Source organism: Choloepus didactylus, chromosome 2 (genome assembly GCF_015220235.1).
Source record: "Choloepus didactylus isolate mChoDid1 chromosome 2, mChoDid1.pri, whole genome shotgun sequence".
NCBI classification, from domain to species: Eukaryota; Metazoa; Chordata; class Mammalia; order Pilosa; family Megalonychidae; genus Choloepus; species Choloepus didactylus.
Window position 1 is genome coordinate 125,173,935 of NC_051308.1, and position 21,759 is coordinate 125,195,693.

At 36.4% G+C, this 21,759-nt stretch overlaps 1 protein-coding gene across 2 annotated transcripts in view; it reads left to right on the forward strand.

Moving 5' to 3' along the window:
* Positions 1-11,094: 11,094 nt before the first annotated feature.
* CSDE1 (cold shock domain containing E1) overlaps positions 11,095-21,759 on the forward strand; it is a 39,641-nt gene continuing 28,976 nt past the window's right edge. For both annotated transcript variants that reach the window (XM_037826296.1, XM_037826297.1), the window contains exons 1-2: positions 11,095-11,203; positions 18,388-18,781. The gene's annotated coding sequence lies outside the window, so the exon portion shown is untranslated. The remainder of the gene's footprint in view (positions 11,204-18,387; positions 18,782-21,759) is intronic.

Here is a 21,759-nt window from a genome sequence, read left to right on the forward strand (position 1 = left end):
GAAAATTCAGTGACATTCAGTACATTAACAATATAGTGTAACATTTACCACTTTATATTTTGAAATTATTTTCATCATCCAAAATAGAAGGTCATACCAATTAAGCAACACCACATTCCCCACTCCTGGTAACCACTATTCTGCTTTCTGTCTCTATGAATTTGCTTATTCTATGTATTTTGTATAAGAGAAATCATACCATATTTGTCCTTTTGTGTGTGGCTATTTCACTCAACATGATGTCTTCAAGGTTCATCCATATTGTAGCATGTACCGGCACTTCATTTCTTTTTTTGGCTGAATAGTATTCCATTGTATGGATACACCACATTTTATCCATTCATCTGTAGATGGGACACATGAGAGTTTCCAAGTTTTAGCTATTATTATAATGCTTCAATAAACATTGGTGTACAAATATCTGTCCAAGTCCCTGCTTTCAATTCTTTGGGGTATATACCTAGGAGTGGTATTGCTGGGTCTTATGGTAATTCTATGATTAACTCTCTGAGGAAACACTGAACTATTTTCCACAGCGGCTTCACCATTTTACAGTCCCACCAACAATGTACGAGGGTTCGTATTTCTCTGCAACCTTGCCAACAGTCGTTATTTTCAGTTTTTTTGATAACAGCCATGCTAATGAGTTTGAAGTGGTATCTTGTAGTTTTAATTTGCATTTCTTTAATGACTAATGATGCTGAGCATCTTTTCATATACTTATTAGTGATTTGAATATCTTCTTTGGAGGAATATTTATTCATATCCTTGGCCCATTTTTAAATTGGATTCTCTGTCTTTTTGCTGATTTGTAGGAGTTTTATATATTCTGGATATTAAACTCTTATCTGATATATGATTTCCAAATATTTTTTCCCATTCTGTAGGTTGTCTTTTCACTTTCTTGATAATGTCCTTTAGTGCACAAAAGTTTTTAATTTTTATGAAGTCCATTTTATCTATTTTTTCTTTTGTTGCTTCTGCTTTTGGTGTAAAATGTAAAAAGTCCATTGCCTACTACAAGGACTGAAAAGATTTCCCTATGTTTTCTTGTAAGAGTTTTATGGTGTTAGCTCTTATATTTAGGTAGTTGATTCATTCTGAATTAATTTTTATATGTGGTATTAGGTAAGGGTCCACATTCATTCTTTTGCATGTGGATTTCCAGTTGTCCCAGCACAATTTGTTGAAGAGACTATTATTTCCCCCATTGAATGGATTTGTCACCCTCATTGAAAATCAACTGAACATAGATGTGTGGATTTATCTCTGGGCTCTCAGTTTTATTACATTGGTCTATATGTCTACCCTTATGCCAGTACACATGGTTTTAATTACTGGAGCTTTGTAGTAAGTTTTGACGTCAGGAAGTGTGAGTCCTCCGTCTTTGTTCTTGTACTTCTTATGGAATTGCCCCCTTGCAATTCCATAAGAATTTAAGGATCAGCTTTTTTATTTCTGCAAAAAAGGCAGCTGGAATTTTGATAAAGATTACATTGAACTTGTAAATTGCCTTAGGCAGTATTGACAGCTTAACAATATTAAGTCTTCAAATCCATGAAAATTAGGTCAATTTATTTAGGTCTCTTTAATTTCTTTCAGCAATGTTGTGTAGTTTGCAGTATACAAGACTTTCATCTCCTGGGTTAAATTTATTCCTAGGTGTTCTGGTTTGCTAAAGCTGCCATAATGCAAAATACCAGTAATGGATTGGCTTTTATTAAGAGGATTTATTAGGTTATAAATTTACAGTTCGAAGGCCATGAAAATGTCCAGATTAAGGCATCAACAAGAGGATACCATCACTGAAGGAAGGCTGGTGGTGTCTGGAACACCTCTGTCAGCTGGGAAGGCATGTGGCTGGCGTCTGCTGGTCCTTTGCTCCCAGGTTGTGTTTCAGAATGGCTTTCTCCAAAATGTCTCTGGGCTTCTATCTCTCTTGCCTTTTCTCTCTCAGTGTCTCTGCATCCTTGCTTGTTCTACCAGAGCATTTCTCTCTAAGCTTCTGGTGGTCCTCTCTTAGCTTCTCCAGGGCAAACTCTGGGCTTCATCTCTTAGCTTATCAACTTCAAACGTCCTTCTGTGTGCATCTTCCAGCATCTCCAAGTACCTGAGTCTCTGTCCACTCCTGATCTCTCTTAAGTACTCCAGTGAACTAACCAAGACCCACCCTGAATGGGTGCACACCTCCATGAAAATAATCTAATCAAAAGATCTCACCCAAAGTTGGGTGGGTCACATCTCCATGAAACAAGCTAATAAAAAGTTTCCACCCATAATAAGTCTGCATCCACAAGACTGGATTAAAAGAACATGGTCTTTTCTGAGGTAAATAACAGTTTAAAACCACCATACTAGGTATTTCCTTCTTTTGGATGCTATTGTAAATGAAATTGTTTTCTTGATTTCCCTTTCAGATTGTTCATTAATGGTGTATAGGAACCCAACTGACTTCTATGTGTTTCTCTTGTATCCTGCAACTTTGCTAAATTCATTTATTAGTTCCAGTAGCTTTTTCTTGTATTTTTTGGAATTTTTCTCCATATAGGAACATGTCATCTGCAAATATGGACAGTTTTACTTCTTCCTTTCCAATTTGAATGCCTTCTATTTCTTTCTCTTCCCTGATTACTCTGGCTAGAACTTTCAGATTATTGTTGAATAACAGTGGTGACAGTGGTTATCTCTGTCTTGTTCCTGATCTTAGGAGGAAAGCTTTCAGTGTTTCACCATTGAGTATGATATTTGCTATGGATTTTTCATAAATGCCCTTTATCATGTTTAGGAAGTTCCCTTGTATTCCTACTTTTCTGTGTGTTTTTATTATGAAAGAATGTTGGATTTTATCAAGTGTCTTTTCTGCGTCAATTGAGATGATCATTCTATAATTGTGATGTACTACATTGACTGATTTTCTTAAGTTAAACCATCTTTGCATTCCTGGAATAAATCCCACTTGGTTATGGTGTATAATCCTTTTAATATACTATTGGACTTAGTTTGTATTGTGTTGAGGATTTTTTCACTTATATTAATAATGGATATTGGTCTGTAATTTTCTTTTCTTGTACTTTCTTTATCTAGCTTGGGATCAGGGTAATGTAAGCCCTCATCTTTTATTTATTTTTTGGGGGGAGGGGAGAGTTTGAGAAGGGTTGGCATTAAGTCTTCTTTAAATGTTTTGTAGAATCCAGCAGTGAAACCATCTGGTCCTGGACTTTTCTCTTTTGGGAACTTTTTGATTACTGATTCCATCTCTATTTGTTATAGGTCTGTTGAGATTTTCTATTTCTTCTTGCCTCAGAATAGGTAATTTGTGCATTTCTAGGAATTTGTCCATTCCATCTAGGTTTTCTGATTTGTTGGCATATAATTGTTTATTGTACCTTCTTATAATCCTTTTTATTTCTGTAAGATCTACAGTAATGTCTTTACTTCATTCCTGATTTTTGTTATATGGGTCTCTCTCTCTCTCTCTCTCTCTCTCTCTCTCTCTCTCTCTCTCTCTCTCTCTCTCTCTCTCTCTCTCTCTCCCCTCCCTCCCTCTGTCCCTCTTTCTCACTCTCTTTCTCTTTCTTTCTCTTACATACACATACACTCATCTTTTGTTGTCAGACTGGTTTGTCAATTTGATTGCTCTTTTCAAAAACACAACTTTTGGTTCTGTTGATACAATTATTTTTCTAGTCTCTATTTCATTTATCTCTGCTCTTATCTTTGCTATTTCCTTCCTTTTCCTAACTTTGAGTTTAGTTTGCTCTTCTTGTTCTAGTTTCTTTAGGAGTGAAGTTAGGTAACTGATTTGTGATCTTTCTTCCATACACATTTAGAGGTATAAATTTCCCTTGAGCACTGCCTTAGCTGCATCTCATAAATTTTGTAGGTTGTGTTTTTTTATTTCATTTGTATCAAGATATTTTTTAATATTGCTTGTGATTTCTTCTTTTATCCATTGGTTGTTTAATAGTGTGTTGTTTAATGTGCCGGTTTGTGTGTATTGTGTCCCCCAGAAAAAGCCATGTTCTTTGATGCAATCTTGTCGGGGCAGACATGTTAGTGGGGATTAAGTTGGAATTTTGGATTGGGTTGTTTTCCATGGAAATGTGCCCCACCCAACTGTGGTGATAACTCTAATTGGATAGTTTCCATTGGGGTGTGGCCCCACCCATTCAGCCTGGGCCTTGGTTAGTTTGCTGGAGCACTATATAAGCTCAGACAGAAGGAGTGAGCTTGCTATAGCCAAGAGGGACACTTTGAAGAATGCATGCAAGCTGAGAGAGGAGCTGAAGCTTACAGAGACGTTTTTGAGATGGCCTTTGAAAGCAGACTTTTGCTCTGGAGACGCTAAGAGAGGACAAACACCCCAAGAGCAACTGAGAGTGACATTTTTGAGGAACTGCAGCCTAGAGAGGAACGTCCCAGGAGAATGTCATTTTGAAACCAGAACTCCAGAGCAGAGCCAGCCACGTGCCTTCCCAGCTAACAGAGGTTTTCAGGACACCATTGGCCATCCTCCAGCGAAGGTAGCCGATTTTTGATGACTTACCTTGGACACTTTATGGTCTTAAGACTGTACCTTTGTAACCAAATAAATTCCCTTTTATAAAAGCCAATCCATCTCTGGTGTTTTGCATTCCGGCAGCATTAGCAAACTAGAACATTTAATTTCTGCATATTTGTAAATTTTCCAATTTTCCTTCTGTTATTGATTTCCAGCTTTATTCCATTTTGGTTCAAGGAGATAGTTTGTATGCTTTCAATGTTTTAAAGTTTATTAAGATTTGATTTGTGACCTAACAGATGGTCTATCCTGGAAGATGTTTCATGTGTACTTAAGAATGTGCATTCTTCTGTTATTGGATGGTGTTTTAGTTTCCTAGCCTGTTCAAAGCAGATACCATGAAATGAGTTAGCTTTAAACAATGGGAATTTATTAGCTTACAGTTTGAGGCTGTGAGAATGTCCAAATCAAGGCATCATCGAGGCAATGCTTTCTTCCCAAAGACTGGCTGCTGCTGGCAATCCTTGGCTCTTCTGCCACATGGCAAGGCACATGCATCATTTACAGTTTTCTCCCTTCTCTTCCAGGTTTCACTGTTTCAACTTCTTGCTTTCATGGCTCCCTGCCACCCCCCCCCCGCCCCCCGCCTCTCTCTCCAGTAAAGGACTCCAGTAAGAGGATTAAGACCCATTCTGAATGATGTAGGTTACACCTTAACTGAAGTAGTCTCATCAAAAGGCCAACTGTACAATGGATTCACACCCACAGAAATGGATTAAATTTAAGAACATGTTTTTCTGGGGTACATACAACTTCAAACCACCACAGGTGGAGAGTTCTATATCGGTTCATTAGGTCTAATTTGTTGATAATGTTGTTTGAGTTTGCTATTTCATTACCAATCTTCTGTTCAGATGTTTTATCAATTACTGAAAGTGTTATATTGAAATCTCCAACTATTATTGAAGAACTATAATTTGTCTCTTCCATTCTGTTGATTTTTGCTTCATATATTTTGGGCCTCTGTTCTGAGGTGTATATATGTTTATAATGTTATATCTTCTTGCTGGAAAGAAGCTTTTATCAATATATAATATATATCCCTTTTAATCTTTATTAACTTAAAGCCTATTTTGTCTGACAATAACATAGTCACTCTGGCTCTCTTTTGGTTACTGTTTGCATGGAATACCTTTTTCCACCCTTTTCAACTTCTTTGTGTGTTTGTACCTAAAGTTACTCTCTTGTAGCCAGTATATAAATGCATCATGCTTTTTTTTTTTTTTTTTTTTTTTTGGTCGAATCTGCCAATCTCTGACTTTTAATAGGGGAATTTAGTCCACTGACATTTAAGTTAATAACTGAGAAGGAAAGATATACTTCTGCCATTTAGCTATTTGCTCTCTGTATGTCTGGTATGTTTTTTTGTTTTTCTATTACCTTGTTGCTGCCATTTTATACTTAGTTGCTTTTTTGTATTGTACCATTTTGATTCCCTTCTTTCCTTTTCTCTATATTTTTAAATTATTTTCCTAGCAGTTAACTTTTTAAATACAATTAATATCTTAAACTAATAACAACCTAGTTTGACTAGTACTACCCTAGCTTCAGCAGTATACAAACTCTCTACTCCTATATATCTCCATCCCTTCCCCTTTATATTGTTATTTCTCAGGTTACATCCTTATACATTGTATGTTCATTAACATAGATTTTAAATATTTTTACACATTTGCCTGTTGAGTCATATAGAGGGGGGAAAAGCAGTTATAAACCAAAAGTACAATAATATGGGCTTTTATATTTACCAATGAAGTTACCTTTACCAATGTTTTAAATTTCTTCTTATGGGAATTAATATCTAGTATCCTTTTATTTAAGCCTTAAAGACACCCTTTGCATTTCTTATACAGCAGGTCTTTTGGTAATGAACTCTTTTAGCTTTTGTTTATCTGTAAATGTCTTAATTTCTCCTTCATTTTTAAAGGGTAATTTTTCCAGATACAGAATTTTTGGTTGACAGTTTTTTTCTTTTTTTTTCCTTTAAGGGCTTTAAATATGCCATCACACTGTCTTCTGGCCTCCATAGTTTCTGATGAGAAATCCACTGTTAATCTCATTGGCAATCTTTGTATGTAACAAGTGCTTCTTTCTTGCTACTTTCAAAATCTGATCTTCAGATTTTGATAATTTTGCTATAATGTGTCTTGATGTAGATCTCTTAGAATCTATATTACTTGGAGTTGTTGAGCTTCTTGGATGTGTACATTCATGTTCCTTATCAGATTTGGGAAGTTTATAGTATTTTTTAAAATACTTTTTTCTTCCCCTTTCTCTTTCTCCTATTTCTGTGACTCCAGTGTTGCATATGTTACTATGCTTGATGGTGTCTCACATGTCCCTCAGGCTCTGTTCATTTTTCTTCATTATTTTTTCTTTCTGCTCCTCACACTGAAGTATTTCAATTGTTTTGTCTTCAAGTTTGCTGATCCTTTCTTCTGCCTGTTCAAATTTGCTGCTGAATTTGTCTACTGAATTTTTCATTTCAATGACTTTACTTTGTGGCTCCAAAATTTGTTTGTTTCTTTTTATAACTTTTATATCTTTATTTTGGTCAGATTATTTTTCCCTAATTTCCTTTATTTCTTTGAATATGCATTCCTTTAGTTCACTGAACATTTTTTAAAACAGTTGATTTAAAGTCTTTGACTAATAGTTCCAATGGATGAGCTTCCTCATGGGATATATGGAAAATTATTTTTTTTTCCTTTGAAGGGGCCATAATTTTCTGTTTCTTTGTGTGTCTTGTAATTTTTTTTGAGAACTGGACAAACTAAGTATATCTTGTTATAATTCTAGAAACCTAGTTTGCTGCTCCTGATTTTCTTTTTTTTGTTTTTGTGGTAGGTTTGTTGTTATTTTTGTGACGTTTCCAAACTACTTTTGCTCCCAAATGGGGAATGGAAAGAGAAAAGACAAAAAAAAAAAAAATAGGTACTTACTGCTTTTTAAAGACTTCTCTGTTGTTTTTGTCTGGGGGGTGAGAAGTTGGAACAATGGTTGCCCTCAGAGGCAGCCCACCAATGATCTGCAGTAGCTGAACAAAAGGTATGATCTGTGATAAAACCACATTCCCGGGATTTTGGAGTACCAGGTCCATATAACATACCGTGGTACCAGCAAGCACACCAGGAGCCTGAGCTGCAGTCCCTAATGCGACATGTCTGTCATGCATTGAGGGGAAGGAAGATGGTGTATGGAGGGTAAAATTCACTAATATTTCCCATAGTTTACCAGCTCTTCTCTTAGGGATTCTCTGGATGTTGCACAGTATGCCACTGGACTCTAGAGTTTCAAAATATTTCATTCAGACAGTTCCTGCCAATTCAGTAATTGTTTTGGTGGAGGGACTGATTCCTGGAGCTTCTTGCTCTGCCATCTTCTCACAATCCTCTCTACATAATTCTTCCATTAAGTGTAGTGTTGATATTTTAAAGGGAAGGATCACACAAAATTTTTAAATAATTCTTTTAAAATTTTAATATTAATGTAATTATTTTTATATTATTCTCATTTATAGAATGCATTTTAAGTGTTTAGGGGCATTCTTATTAAAAATTTTTGGATTATACAGTTCTAGGACCAAATCTCAAATATTTATGTTCTTAAGGAAATTACTCTTCTTCATGGAAGTTTTTGCTTTCTTAGAGTGTGTTTTCCTGTTAGGAAACCTTGAATTGGGGCCCCTTATAATCCACTATTACCATAATCTTTTCAAAGACAGTTCCCTTTACTGCCCCTAATTACAAAGGACACAATGTCAGTATAAAGACAGCCCTTAAAATCTTGAAAAATTTAGCCTTATTTTTAAAAAGGTTCTATTGAACCAATTTTCTCATTTGATAGAGAACAGATAAAAATCTTATCTCCCATGTGTCAAGAAAACCTTGTGATTGTGTAAGGAATGCTTATTTTTGATTCTCAAATGTACTTAAAAGATAGCATCCTTATTGATTATTGTAAAGAAAAAACAACTTCATTGTCTATGTTTCTCTGAGGAGAAAAACAAATATGATGAATAGTGAAAAATAATTTATATAATTGTTCTTTTGCTGACGGTTGCCCCTTCATAACTAAATATCTCCTCAAAATCCATGACTAACCTGTTGTATAGGAGATGGTTTCCCATGGGCCTTCACAAGTTGCTGCTTTAGTTAACTTCAGTTTTTTTAAAAAAGAAACACATAACTACCTTTTTTGTTGTTTTTTTTAATTTCAAAATTGACCTGAAAAAAATTTGGCTTAAAATGTAGTATGACCTAAAAATAAAACCTACCTCTCTATTTATAGACTGTATTGGTAGAATGAATAAATCATTTTAACTAATGATTTATATCAAATTATTCCATCTTTTACTTTTTAAAATCCATTACAAGATAAAGTGTATGCTTCTGGTTTATACATATTTGCATTTTGAGTTAAATGTAAATTGATACTAATATTGGACCAAGGAGGATTTTAAAGATGTTCAAAATGAGGATAATAAAATAGTCATATGGTTTAAGAAGATCTCTAGAAGCTATGTGTAATGGTAGAAATTTTTTATTAATAGTTTTGTATGGACAGAATTTAGTGAGGTGATTATTTTTTACATTTCCTATTGCTGTGATATTTGAGAATGTGTACACGTAGACCTAATTCTACTTTTAGACCAGCTTCACATGACCTTGTTTCTAGTGCAAGAGCTCAGGCAGTTTCTCTGTAACATTAGATGAGAACATCCGGATTAGATCTATTGGATAGAAGGGGAGATCTCAATTTAAAAACTGCACAAAGGAAACAAAACAGCTGGTTTGAAATGTTTACATTTTGTACTTCCTCAGCAGGGCATTCCAATTTTTAACAACTTCTCATATGTTGACCAGTGCTATTCATTCAATAAGCTTTTGAGTGTTGTCTATGCCAGGCACTGTCAGGAATCATGATGCAAACATTATCACCAGCCCTGTCCTGAAGTATTACTAATAAAAACTAACAATTACAACAGAGTGAGTTATGAAAGCATTGAGAATGAAGCCAGTACTGGTGCTTAGGAAACTGTGGGAAGGTATCAAAGAGAACACAAAGAGGCAACTTTGAGATGGTGTGTATGGGACTGGACTAAAAATAACAGAGATAAAGAAAAAGCCCTTGAAGAGAAATAGGATTCATTACTGTCTCTTCTTAGAATTCAAAGTGATTTGCTCAAAATTAGATATTATATACTCTTATTTATTTTTTTAATTAGAGAGATGTAGGTTTATAGAAAAATCATGTAAAAAAATATTCCCCATTATTGACACTCTGCGTTAGTGTGGTATGTTTGTTACAATTGATGAAAGAATATTAAAATTTTACTATTAACTATGGTCCATAGCTTATAAGGTGTATTTTTTCCCCATATATCACCCTATTATTAACACCTTGTATTAGTGTGATATATTTGTTATAATTCATGAAAGAACATTTTTATACTTATACTATTACCTACAGTCCATCATTTACAATAGGGTTCACTGTTAACACTGTACACATTTGCTTTTTTGTGCTTATTTCAATGTGTACATTTAGATGCATGTTTGTAATCATTTGACTTTAGACTGAAAGTTCCTTGAGGACAAGACCATGGCTGTTTTGGTGTACCACTATTTCCCCAGTGATGACAGGTGAGAGATGCCGAATAAATATTTATTGAAAGAGTTTAATAAAATATATGGGGAAGTTCTCAGGAGAGTGACTAATCATTATTTATCCAGCACTGCCAGGTGAGACAGCCCCTGACTCTGTGTAAGCTTTTATCTCACCAGAGGGGTGTGCTCTGTTGTTTGACAGAGGATAATTCATTGGACTTTTCTGTGGCCAAAAGGAACCATTCCTCCCTGCTTACCCCATTAGATGAATCATCCTTTTATTGATTTCAACCTTTTGGTCAGTGATTCAGCCTCTCTGACTGCTTAATACACTACAAATATCTTCTGGTAACTAAAAAGGTCAGCTGAAGGAGGTTTTTTTCGTGATCACTCAGCCTTGATCACTCTTGTCCATCAGTTGCAAGGAATATAGTTGCTGAGAGACAAAGGTGTCAGACTTTCAAATTACCTTGCTAAAAAACTGGTTCAGTGTTACTGAAAATTCCAGAGTAATGTAGTAGTCAACAGAAAGAATGACTGCACTATGAATGAGAAGAAACTAGGTTTGGAGACTTTTGGGTTATCGTTGGAAAAAGAGGTATCTTTTAAATGACATTCCTGAACACATCCTCAGAATTGTTCGCCCTCAAGATTTACCCTTAGCCTTGCTGCTTAAAGCATATTCAGGCGGCTTGTGAAGACCAGAGACTCTGAAAGTCACCAGCCACCCCGCCCGCTGCGTCCCAGAGGAGTTAGTCAACACCGAGATTACCTCCCGCAGTACAAGACGAAGGTAATCCAGGGTAGCCTACCACCATCTTGGTTGTGGTTAAGAGCAGATCAGTGGTTGGCGTCACTCAGTTCTTGCGCGCAAGCGTATTAGGAGTACGCTCTGCGCCCCCCCCCACCACCACCACCGTGCCAGTGCACGCGCTCGGAGCCCGCAACTCTCGCGAGAGAAGCGAGATTTATTCCTACGTACCGGGCCGTGCTGCTGATGGCGGCGCTGGAGAGGGGGCGCTGAGCTGTTGGGGTGAGTACGACCTCAGGGTCCAACTAGGGGTAGTAAGTCGTCAGGAATGGGGCAGATGATAAGACCAAGGCTAACGAGAGAGACTTCTGAGTCAAGGTGGGGATTCCGAGGGCTCAGAGTAGGGAAGATGTCACCCTAAATCCTTACCTAGGCTTTTCCACCCGTCTCCCGTTCAACCGTTTGGGAGCCACTTTGGGCGGCAGAACCGAAGCGAGGAGTCGGGCCAGGCGGACGCGCGTGGAGGTGGTGGTGGTAGCGGTGACTAAAGTGGGGGGAGGGAGCGAAAATGGAGGCTCCGACCGCAGCCAAGATGGAGGCACAGGGTGCGGGGCTGGGGCGCGGAGGTTGCTGGGATCTGTAGTCTGTCGGCTTCCTCCTCTGCGGCTTGGAAGGGAAATAGGAACTACAAGTCCCGGCGGGCGGGGCGAGGGGGTGGTGGCGCGGTCCTTTGTGTGAGGCCAGAAGCGCCGGAGGCAGACGAAAGGGCTCTACTCTGACTATGAACTCTGTAGTTTTCTGGCCGTCATCTTCTTGGGGATCGTTCTACGAGTACCTGGGCGCAGTGCAGCAGTGGCGCCCCCTTTGTGTGTATGGACCGAGACCCCGCTCCATCTAAGGGAGCCGCTTAGAGATTCCTCCTTTTCTCGGCCACATCTGGCACAGCAGTGTGGCAGAACTGGCATCCTAACTTCCACTCCACTCCTGTATAGCTATTTTATCTTGGGTCTCAACACCCAGCCTTCCCCTCTTCGCCGCCTCCTGGGCTTCTTGAGAAAGGGAATCACCTAATTTTTTAGGCACAGGTTTCCCATCCCTCTGTCCTAGGGAAGGGGTGTGAGTTGTGAGAGCTCTGTGGAGTCCTCCTTGCCACCTCCTCTGGCTCTTATGGTGCAAGTGCCTGGTTCACATTGTGCAATTATAGGCCCGGCTTCGTCGTTTTACTTGGAGTTAGTTTTTTCAGAGCCCCAGTCGGGGACACCTTCTAGGTTTTCATAATTCGGTGCTTATTACAATACGAAATCTTAGTGCCGTGTTTCTTTTTTTGCTCTGAGTTTTTCTTTTAGAAGCACCGAGATGGTTTCTCTCTTGCTTGACTCACAAGTGAGGCAGGGAACGCTCCCTGAAACGGGTCTCATTCTGCAACCACAAAGATATGAACGTTGTTTCGCGAAGTAATTTCCTTGTTTTGCACCTAAAATGAGTGAAAGAATGTAGTACGCTTTAAATAGTTGGAAGGCGGGGCATACAGAAGGGATGAAGTGGGAAGGCACTGTTGATAATTGCCTTTTCCTTTGAGAGACTTAGGTTTTTATGAGGCTGGTAGGTACTGGCAGCTCTCAGAGCTACCAAACTACCTTGTTAAATTGTAGGTTCCAAATTATACCCCACTTATATAAGCTACTCTGTCCCAAAATGCTGAGTAATTTTTATTTTTAATTTCTAGAAGGCAGGCATTCTCAATATTACATTGAGGGCAATGAAGAATAGGCATATACCTGAGTCATAAAACCTAGATAATATTCAATCTTGTTTCCTTTCCTTGTTTTCTTTTAGCCAGAGGCCCAAATAAAAGAGATGGTAGTAGTTTGAGTGATTTTGCAGCTGCTCTGGATGTTTACCATTGAGATGAGTATTTATAGCAGCTGAGTTGAAAAGTAAAGTATTTGAGGCATAGAAAATAGCTTTTCTTTTTCTTTTTTTTTTTTTTTTAAATAAGTTCTGACTTAGCAAATGTGACCTTTAAAGTGTGGGGTCAAAAATGCTAGTAAATTCCTAGCAGATCAAAATTAAGTGTGAAAGTCCTTTCTATCTACTTTACTTCCATCGCTGCTTTTTCCCCTCCCTCCTCCTGGAGAGACACCATGCAGGGCCATACTTTGGAGGGTCGGGGTGGGGGTGGGGTATCATGCATCATAATATTTCCCATTTTTACCACTTTCTACCATGCAGTTTAGGGGCCATACTTTTGAAAGGTAGTTAAAATATGGAAATGCCACGTAGACAGATTTTTAAGGAGTTGAATTTTAGGACTGTGTTACAAAATGAAATAAACACAAATAATCGATTTGCCTACGTAACTTTGCAAAAAACAAAGGAGGGACAACTTTGAAATCCTTGACCTAAACTAAATTGTACTATGAAAGGTGTTAGTGCTTTTAGGATTCTCTGCAATAGATCATTGCAGCTAGAAGAATTATAATTGCATTTTCTAAGATTTATTAGCTAGAATGTCTTAAGTGATGAAAGTGTAATATTCAACTTATTTTCTTGAATCCCATTATCTCTTGCTGTTAAATCCCTTCTGGACGATAAGGATAAAAAACAATTTCTTCGTCTTGATATTAGAATGTTTTCCATTTGCATGTGTGACTACCTAGTTTTAAAAAAAAAAAAGAAAAATGCAAACCTTTTTTCAGTTACTGCCAAGCCTGACAAATTCTTAGAAGTTTCCATTGTGGTACTTTTCATTAGGGATTTTAAACTGATTACAGTATTCTTGGTAGGCGTTCAGAAGTATTGGATATAGTAGTAAATTTATTTTTGGAGTATTTTTATATTTACTATGCCCTTTTATGCTAATGTAAAATCATCAGTGTGTAGTTGAAAATAAAGTCATTGGGAGTTTCTTCATATTGCATACATAGGCTGTCCATTGGATTGCAGCTACAGCCTGTGTCATTGGCACTTCTTTTCCAATTTAATAACTATTAAGTTCCTACTGTAGTCATCTGGGCTAGATACTGCCTCCTTTTGTCAGTGAAGGTCTTTTGTTTTATTGGTCAGTTGAATTCCCACCCCCCATCGGTCTACTGTCACCTCCCACCCCCCACCCCCCATCCATGGGTCTACTCTTCTGTTGGATACCATAGTCACTAGCCACATGTACCTATTGAGCATTTGAGATGTGACTAAAACTGAAATGGGCTATAATTGTAAAATAAACATTGGATTTCAAGGAATGTAAAAACTTTTTTTTTTGGATGATTATATGTGAAAAGATAGTATGTTGAATACATTTGGTTAAGTGAAATATTTTATCAAGTTTCACCTATTTTTTATTTTAATATGGTTACTGGAAAATTTAAAATTACATTATATGGCTCACATTATATTGTTTTGACAGTGCTGGTCGACACTGTCCTCTGAGTTTTGTGCCTGGAGCATTTCTTCAGCTTGTTCCCACACTGGCATTTGTCCTGCTTCAAGTATTTGTATGTAAAAGCAGTTAAGTGATAGATGGGTATATAATTTTAAATAACTTATTGAGTAACTTTCAGGTAATAAGCAACCCAGAACAATTGTTTTTACTAAACGTATACAAAAAATTAGTTGCATCAGTTTGGTTTTCTTTTATTTCAATGCAACAGGCAATGACTTAAATTGATTTAAGTTGGTTAATTTTTTAAACCTTACCACTTACCTTGGATTCTAAAGTAAAAGCAAATTAAAACCTGTATAGCACTTCAATTATATGTTATACCAAAATGTAATGTACTTGAACTTGTTCTGAGTTAATGCATTAAGAAATACTAGCTGTAAAGTTAAGGTAAAAGTGTTATTAGTAATCAACTTTTTTTTACCCATTGAAAAATTATTTAAATTTGATGCTCAGTGAAATGTCAGGCAATAGAGAACTTTTCAGAGTGATGCTGCCTATTTGGGTCTCAAAGAAAGACTACTCCCTGAAGGAGGTGGGGAGATTTCCTAGGCTGGTTTAGACCTTCGTTAATATTCTTCCTCAGAGATTGCTGTACAGACTTTCAGGATAATTTGCCAAAGTGTTAAGCTGAGTTATGTGATACATTTTAGATGGATTACTGATCATGTAAATAAGTCTTGATTCACAAATACTTAGTGTCTGCTTGTGCCTTTCTTCATACTAGGCCTTTTCCTTTGTGATAAAACTGATCTAGGAGAGATGGTAAATAACAAAACAGGTGGTGATAATTTTAAGACAGGTGAAATAGGGAATAATTTAGATTATCAATTCAGATAAAGGAATTAGCTTTACTTTCTAAAACAAAACAACATAATAATTGATAATTAACTAGTGGTGGTATTGTTTCCATACTTAGCAGAGGAAAAAGTTGATTAGCAGTCAGGGAGACTCAGATCCCCATTTAAATTGTTCCTTAGTTTTTTGATTAGTATTTGATATTTCAGGTGACTTAAGAATTGTCTAGCTTTTGGCGGGAGTAGGGTAGGGAGTAATGCACTTAACATTCAGAGAGTTAAGATAAGACAAGGCAGTACCACAAATGAATGTTGATAATCGTGGCATGAGTGGATAGCCACTTTTATTAAAATACTAGAATGCCTTCAGGTATATGCATAGAACCTGTCCTTAGCAGTTGCATAAGATTCTCGCCTATTTTATCAAATAAATATCTTGAGTTCTTTAGGTCCATAAATAGACCCAAGTTATTAAGGTACAAGCAGGTAAAAAAAAAAAAAATAGTCTGTATTTTTAAAATAAGAGATTATTACTTCTATATTGGATAATTAAGACTCATACAGTTAACCAAAACACATTTTTAAAAAGTTGGTGGAACTGTCTAGACTTGAATTGTATCCTTTTGGCTATTACAAATTATTCTTGCTATGTTAGTTTCTGCTGTGTTAAGTTTAGCAGCCTTGGAGTAGGTGCTAAAGGGGAGTGTGATAAAGAAATAAACTTGAGGTTGTCCCTCAGCATAATTAGAGGAACAAGATACATAAACATTAAGTAATTGAAGTGCAGAAATGATTTGGTACTGAAAGAGTGATACAGGCAGTGAGTGCTACAGAAATTACAAGAACATAATCTGTGTTGCAATAGCCAAAGAAGGCATTTTTTTGTCACCTTGAAGATGGCAAAATTACATTCTTTGTGGAGGAGACCCATATGAGCAAAGGTAGAATTCAAGAATCTTCCAAGAGCTATGTTCATGAATTAGGGGAAGAAATTTACCTATCTGGGAGAAGGACTGGAGAGTAGTAAAAGGTAAAGATAGCATAGAAAGGAAATATAGAATGGAGGTATTTAGAATGGTGCTTCCTAATCCTGGCTGCAAATCAGAAACACCCTGAGGGGAGTGGGTTTAAAAAAACAAACAAACAAACAAAAAAACACCAAAGCTTGAGGGTATCTGGGACCTAACCCAGTGTGGTTAAATTAGAATCACTGGGTAAGACTTAGGCTGTGATAGTTTTTAAAGTTTCCCAGGTGGTTGGAGGTGTAGCTATGATTGAGAACCTCTGATCTCAAGTGCTAAAAAAAAAAATAACAACAACAAATCACTGAAGATTTTGAACAGGGGAGATGAGTTTTAGATAGAATCAATCTGGCTGTGTTATTTGCTTTTGAAAAGGTTGACAGTGGAAGTTGGCATATGTATTAGACACCTAAAATACTTTAGACAACACTAAAGTATGTTGTTTAGGACCAGACATGAATGCAAAAGATATCTTGAAGGAAACGTGATGATACTTGGAACATTTGGATGCAGAGATGAAAGAGAGGAAAAAATTAAAAATTAACTGAGAAAATACCTCAGGCCAGTTAAATCACTCTGGGTGGGGACCAGGCATAGGTAGTTTTAAAGTGTGCCAGGTGATTATATTATGCAGCCAGTTGGAGAATAATTACTCTAAGAAGTGTAGAGTCTGGGTAATAAAAGAATGATCTAAAGTTGAAAGATTACACAAGTTGTGATATTTGATTTTTGAAGTTACAATACAGAATCAAGGAATGTTAGATACAGAAAATGGCCATAGATCAGCTGTTACTGAGTTTTCATTTTGCATGTGAGGAAACTGAAGCTTATAGGGGTTATATCACTTGTACACAGCATTTGATTATAAGTATTGATGATTGAAATTGAGCTCTCCTGGTTTAAGATATTTTACCAGCTCTGACCTCCCACTTCATATAGTCATTCTTATTTTGGATGTTTTTTTTCCCAAATAAATTTACTATCTACCGTCTCCCAGCATGTCTAAAACCAAATCCATCATTTCCTTCTCCCCATAAAATCATTTAACAGCACCCTTGAGTCACAGTGCAAAATAACCATTTATTTTATAGCTAATATAAAACAGAATCTGTGGTTTTATTCATAAATGTATTTTGTTTCTCTTCCTAGCTCTTCTCATTTTTTTTTTTTTTTGTTGCTTTTATAGACATTTCTCATCTATTTACTGCAACAGCTCAAATAAGATTTCTGTTTTCTTTGCTAAGACATCTCCCACAGGATTTCAGACTTAACACCAGTTTCATCAAGGCTTTCTGTTACCTGTTATGTCACGTTGAAATGCTTCATAATCTGGCTCCACTACACCTTTCACACCCCACATCTCATTTCACTTTAACCCAACCCTCTGTTCTAGCCAGGCTAGCCAGTTGATTGCCTCCAGAACAAGACTTGTCAGAGTCATTCATGCAGTAAACCTCACTTGATGCCAGACATAGAAAATCATAATACGTGGACCCTGTTTTCAGGGAACTCACAATTTAGTAGCATATTCTAACTTGGCTTATATAATTTTTCATGCTTAGAATACTCAGCTTTTTTCTTTCTCTTCAAATTCTGCTTGTTTTCTAGGTTCAACTCAAATTCCACCTCTTCCTTAAGAGCCTTCTCTATGCTAACCATGTTTCTTCATGTACATACAGTGGTGAATAAACAATAAGTTGTATTTCCAATAGAGTATGTGAATTAGTAGATATCCAAATATTAGTTAAGCAAGTTAATTTTTGACATCTCATCCTGTATTCTGTTTTTTTTTTTTGTTTTTTGTTTTCTTTTTTTCTGTGTATAACTCATCTTCTCAGGAAGATTTGTAAACTCCCTGATGGCAGGAGCTTCTTTTATATTTCCCACAGTACATAATTCAGTGTTAGCTGCTTACAAAAAGCTTGTACTTACTGAATATTATGCTTAAGCCTATGTAGCTAAGAGTTTTTGGGAGGGGTCAATAATGACTGAAGTAATTTCAGATCTTGGGTGTATGGTACCAAAGGAAGTATTTATTAGCTTTAGAAATTGCTTATGTAACATCAAATGAGTGTGCTTCCAGGTTTCCTGCATTAATTGCCAGATCAATGATTTTAAGTTAATGAAATGAGTTTGTCCCTCTTCCCACCCTCTGTCCTTGATTCTTTTATGTAAGTTACACTTAATGTCTTCATTTTTTATCTCTAGTATGAAGTGTAACAGAACAGACTTTACCACCTGAAACTGCTGCTTCAAGTTCAGATCAGGCAAGGAACAAACGTCGTAACAACCAACAAGACCAAAGAAGAGTACACTTAAGTTGAAGACACAACACTTGATCTGAAACAAGAAGTTTGTGCCTACTCAACAGCTTTGAAAGAGCACTTCCCAACGCTGCTAGTAGTCTTTGTTTTCTTCAGTGCTGTACTGTGAGATTGCCTGGTGCAGCAGCAGTTATATTCTTTATTAGCTTGATAGAGCATTTTCTCTCGCTCTTTTTTTTTTTAATACTAGCAACTTTTCATCCTTTGAAACGTGTGCTGAAAAAGAAGAATCAGCAAATACTACTGAAAGTGCAATAATATTTGATTATCACTGCGAGGTAGGTTTGCAGTTTCCTATTTGGAAAAATTAGTTCTGTAATTCTAGATTTCCTAATTATTTGGTCAAATATAAAATCTTCATATTGTGTTCTCTTCTTAAGGTATTCTGGGAACGATTTTTATATTCTCAACTCTACAGTATGAAAATATCAACCCTAGATTATTTTATTTATTGTTGTCTCTTGTTGGGCTAGGACAATGTATGGCCAAAACTATGGGATTTTCATATAAGGTTATATTTTGTATTAATACATGCTAACCTCTTTTGATGTATTGGTTTCTTAGAGCAACTCTATCTGTTCTATTTTGGGTTTCAGATAGGAATGCCCCTTCCAAACTATACTGGGGTCTTTGTAACCTAGGTGATAATAGGTACTGATATCTCTGTTTCCCTTTCCCACTCCACCTGTCCCCATTCCCTCTCCTTACTCCTCTCTAAAAGCTAGATTCATACATTAGGGACTTTGCCCTACCTTTGGTACCTGTGTGCATTAGCTGGCATTCATTGCATATTGTCAGGCATTGCTAGCACTGACATACAATAGTGAATGAATAATATGTTAATGGACTTATGATTTTGAACAATTTACTGTAAAATATCACAGTTTAATACAGGCTAAAATAGAGGCGTGAATAAAGTACTAAGAAAATATAACTGAAGGAGCAGCTAATTCTCTTGGAGGGGGAGAAGGGTTGCAAAAAAAAAGCCTATAGAGAAGGGACATTTGAAGATAAGTAACATTTTGCTTAGAGAGAAGAGCCTTCTGGTAGTTATAGAGTTAACAGAATGAGCAGATTTGGGAGGAGTGAATGTACATAGTATATTTAATTAATCCATTATGAAGATTAAAGGATATACAGTTTGTAGGATGGGAAAGAGTAACTGGAAAGTGCTACTTGCCAGTCAGGTTCTCAAAATGCCAGTATATTTGGCTTTATACTGTAGGAAAGACGTCAGATGTTCATAAGCAAAGGCTTAATGGATTCTGTTTTTTGACAAAGATGAGATAGCTTTATTTGCTTCAGATTTTTAACATAATAATAAATTCAGGAATGTAGCTTTAAAAGGTAAGTGATACCATTTGTGAGAAATAGACTTGAGGATGGCGAGACCTATTGAGACAATGGATAGAGTAAAGTATAAGGAAGATAAAAGCCAGGAACAGGTGAACACTAGGTGTTTTAGTAGGAAAACTAATAAGACGTGGTAGACAATTGAATACAAAAGATGAGCCTGGAGGGAATTTGCTTACATTGTCCGAGCTAGAACATTGTTTGTGTTGGAATAGGGAAATTTGGGTGGGGACCTGCTGAAATTAAAATATATTTTGGATATCTGTTAGGTTCATTAAATAGTCATCTTAAACTGAAGAAAATATGCTAGAATGGAATGTTAAACAGTGGTTCTCTTTGGGGAGTGGGATTTAATCTTTAGTTTCTAGATTTCTAAAATTGGTAGGATTAAAGGCTTGGCATTCACAAAGGAGTCATCAATTTATAGGTGAGAAAGGAAGAGGGGCTAACAAAGAGATTGTTCAAAGCAGTGACCAAAGTTGGGGGAAAGTAATCTCACAGAAAGCCAAAGAAGATAACTTCAAGGAGAAGTTAATGATAAAACTTTAAGATGTTGCCAAGGTCAAATAGATTGAAGACTGAAAATGGGTCATTTCTAGGTCATTGTCTTGTAAAAACTTTATCACCATTTTAAGTATCTCTCAGACCTTTATGTCCAGTTTAATTAAAGATTGTGTGGCAGTATTGTGATTACTGTGGACCAGAATTATTCTTTAAGAACTGAAAATACCAGTAATGCTAATTTATTTAAATTATCCGTGCTCCATAAATATCCTCATTTTCTCAATTTTAAGGTTATTGAACCATTTACTATTTCTGTTTCTTCTATCTCCCTAAATTCTTTTTATAATTTTATACCAATATATAGACACTTGACAACCACCCCCTGACTGGTTGTTATCAGTTCTGTTGGATGAGGAGGATAGTGCAGATTGAAATTGCAGTTTTATGTTTATTGTTCAAAAGGATATTTTTATAAACGACCAGAAGCTAAGGCTTGTATTTGAGTTCATTAACATGAACTGTGGAAATATATTTAAACTAGGATTTTTTTTTTTTAACTTAATCTTCAGGTTCTGAATATTAGTTTGCTACATGAACATTTTAAATCTAGAAGTAAATATATCCCTATCCACCCATAGCTCTCTAAAAATTGTTACATGTGGTAGATACCATCATCACGATTGATACAATTGGGGTGGGGAGTATGGATGGTAAGACATGCTCTAATTGTACAGTTGTAAATTATTCCAGCTAAGGAAACAGATTTGGAAATGCAGTAGAACCCGAAATTTTAAAAGGGACTTTTGTAAAAATGGTAAAAGTAATGCATAATTAGGAATGAGTAATTACAGAAGTTATTAGCCTTTAAAATGGCAGGCAAGAATAAGGCTTACAACAAGTTTTACCTGTTGAAAGTAGACAGGAATTGGTTTGGTGAGCATTTTGGTCAAGACAGTCTAAAGATGACCAAAGAAAGGCAAAGCCAGGGAATCCCTATTGTGCTTCCAGCTTTTTCCTGAAGATAATTTTCACACTTGAAAGCACAGCAGAAACATCAAGAGAATACTAAAACCCCAAGTGAGTGAGAAGGTAGCAGTGTACCTTGCTAGAGATGTAGTTACAGTTAACTAAATGGAGACACGTGATTAGGAGCTATAAATGTCCTGATTTTTAAGTCAGGGGGTGGTTGTCAAGTGTCTTTCTTTTTTAAAATAGAGTTGAAATCACCCTACATAAATTACTTTTTTCTTTGTCATGTAATATTACAGCATAAGCATTTTCAAACATCTTTTTTAATGATGGCACAGTATTATATAAAAGACTGATTTCTTGAATCAGGGTTAGACTTTTGGTTGTTTGTAGGAATTTGTTATTAAAACATTGTGCATAAGCCCTTGTC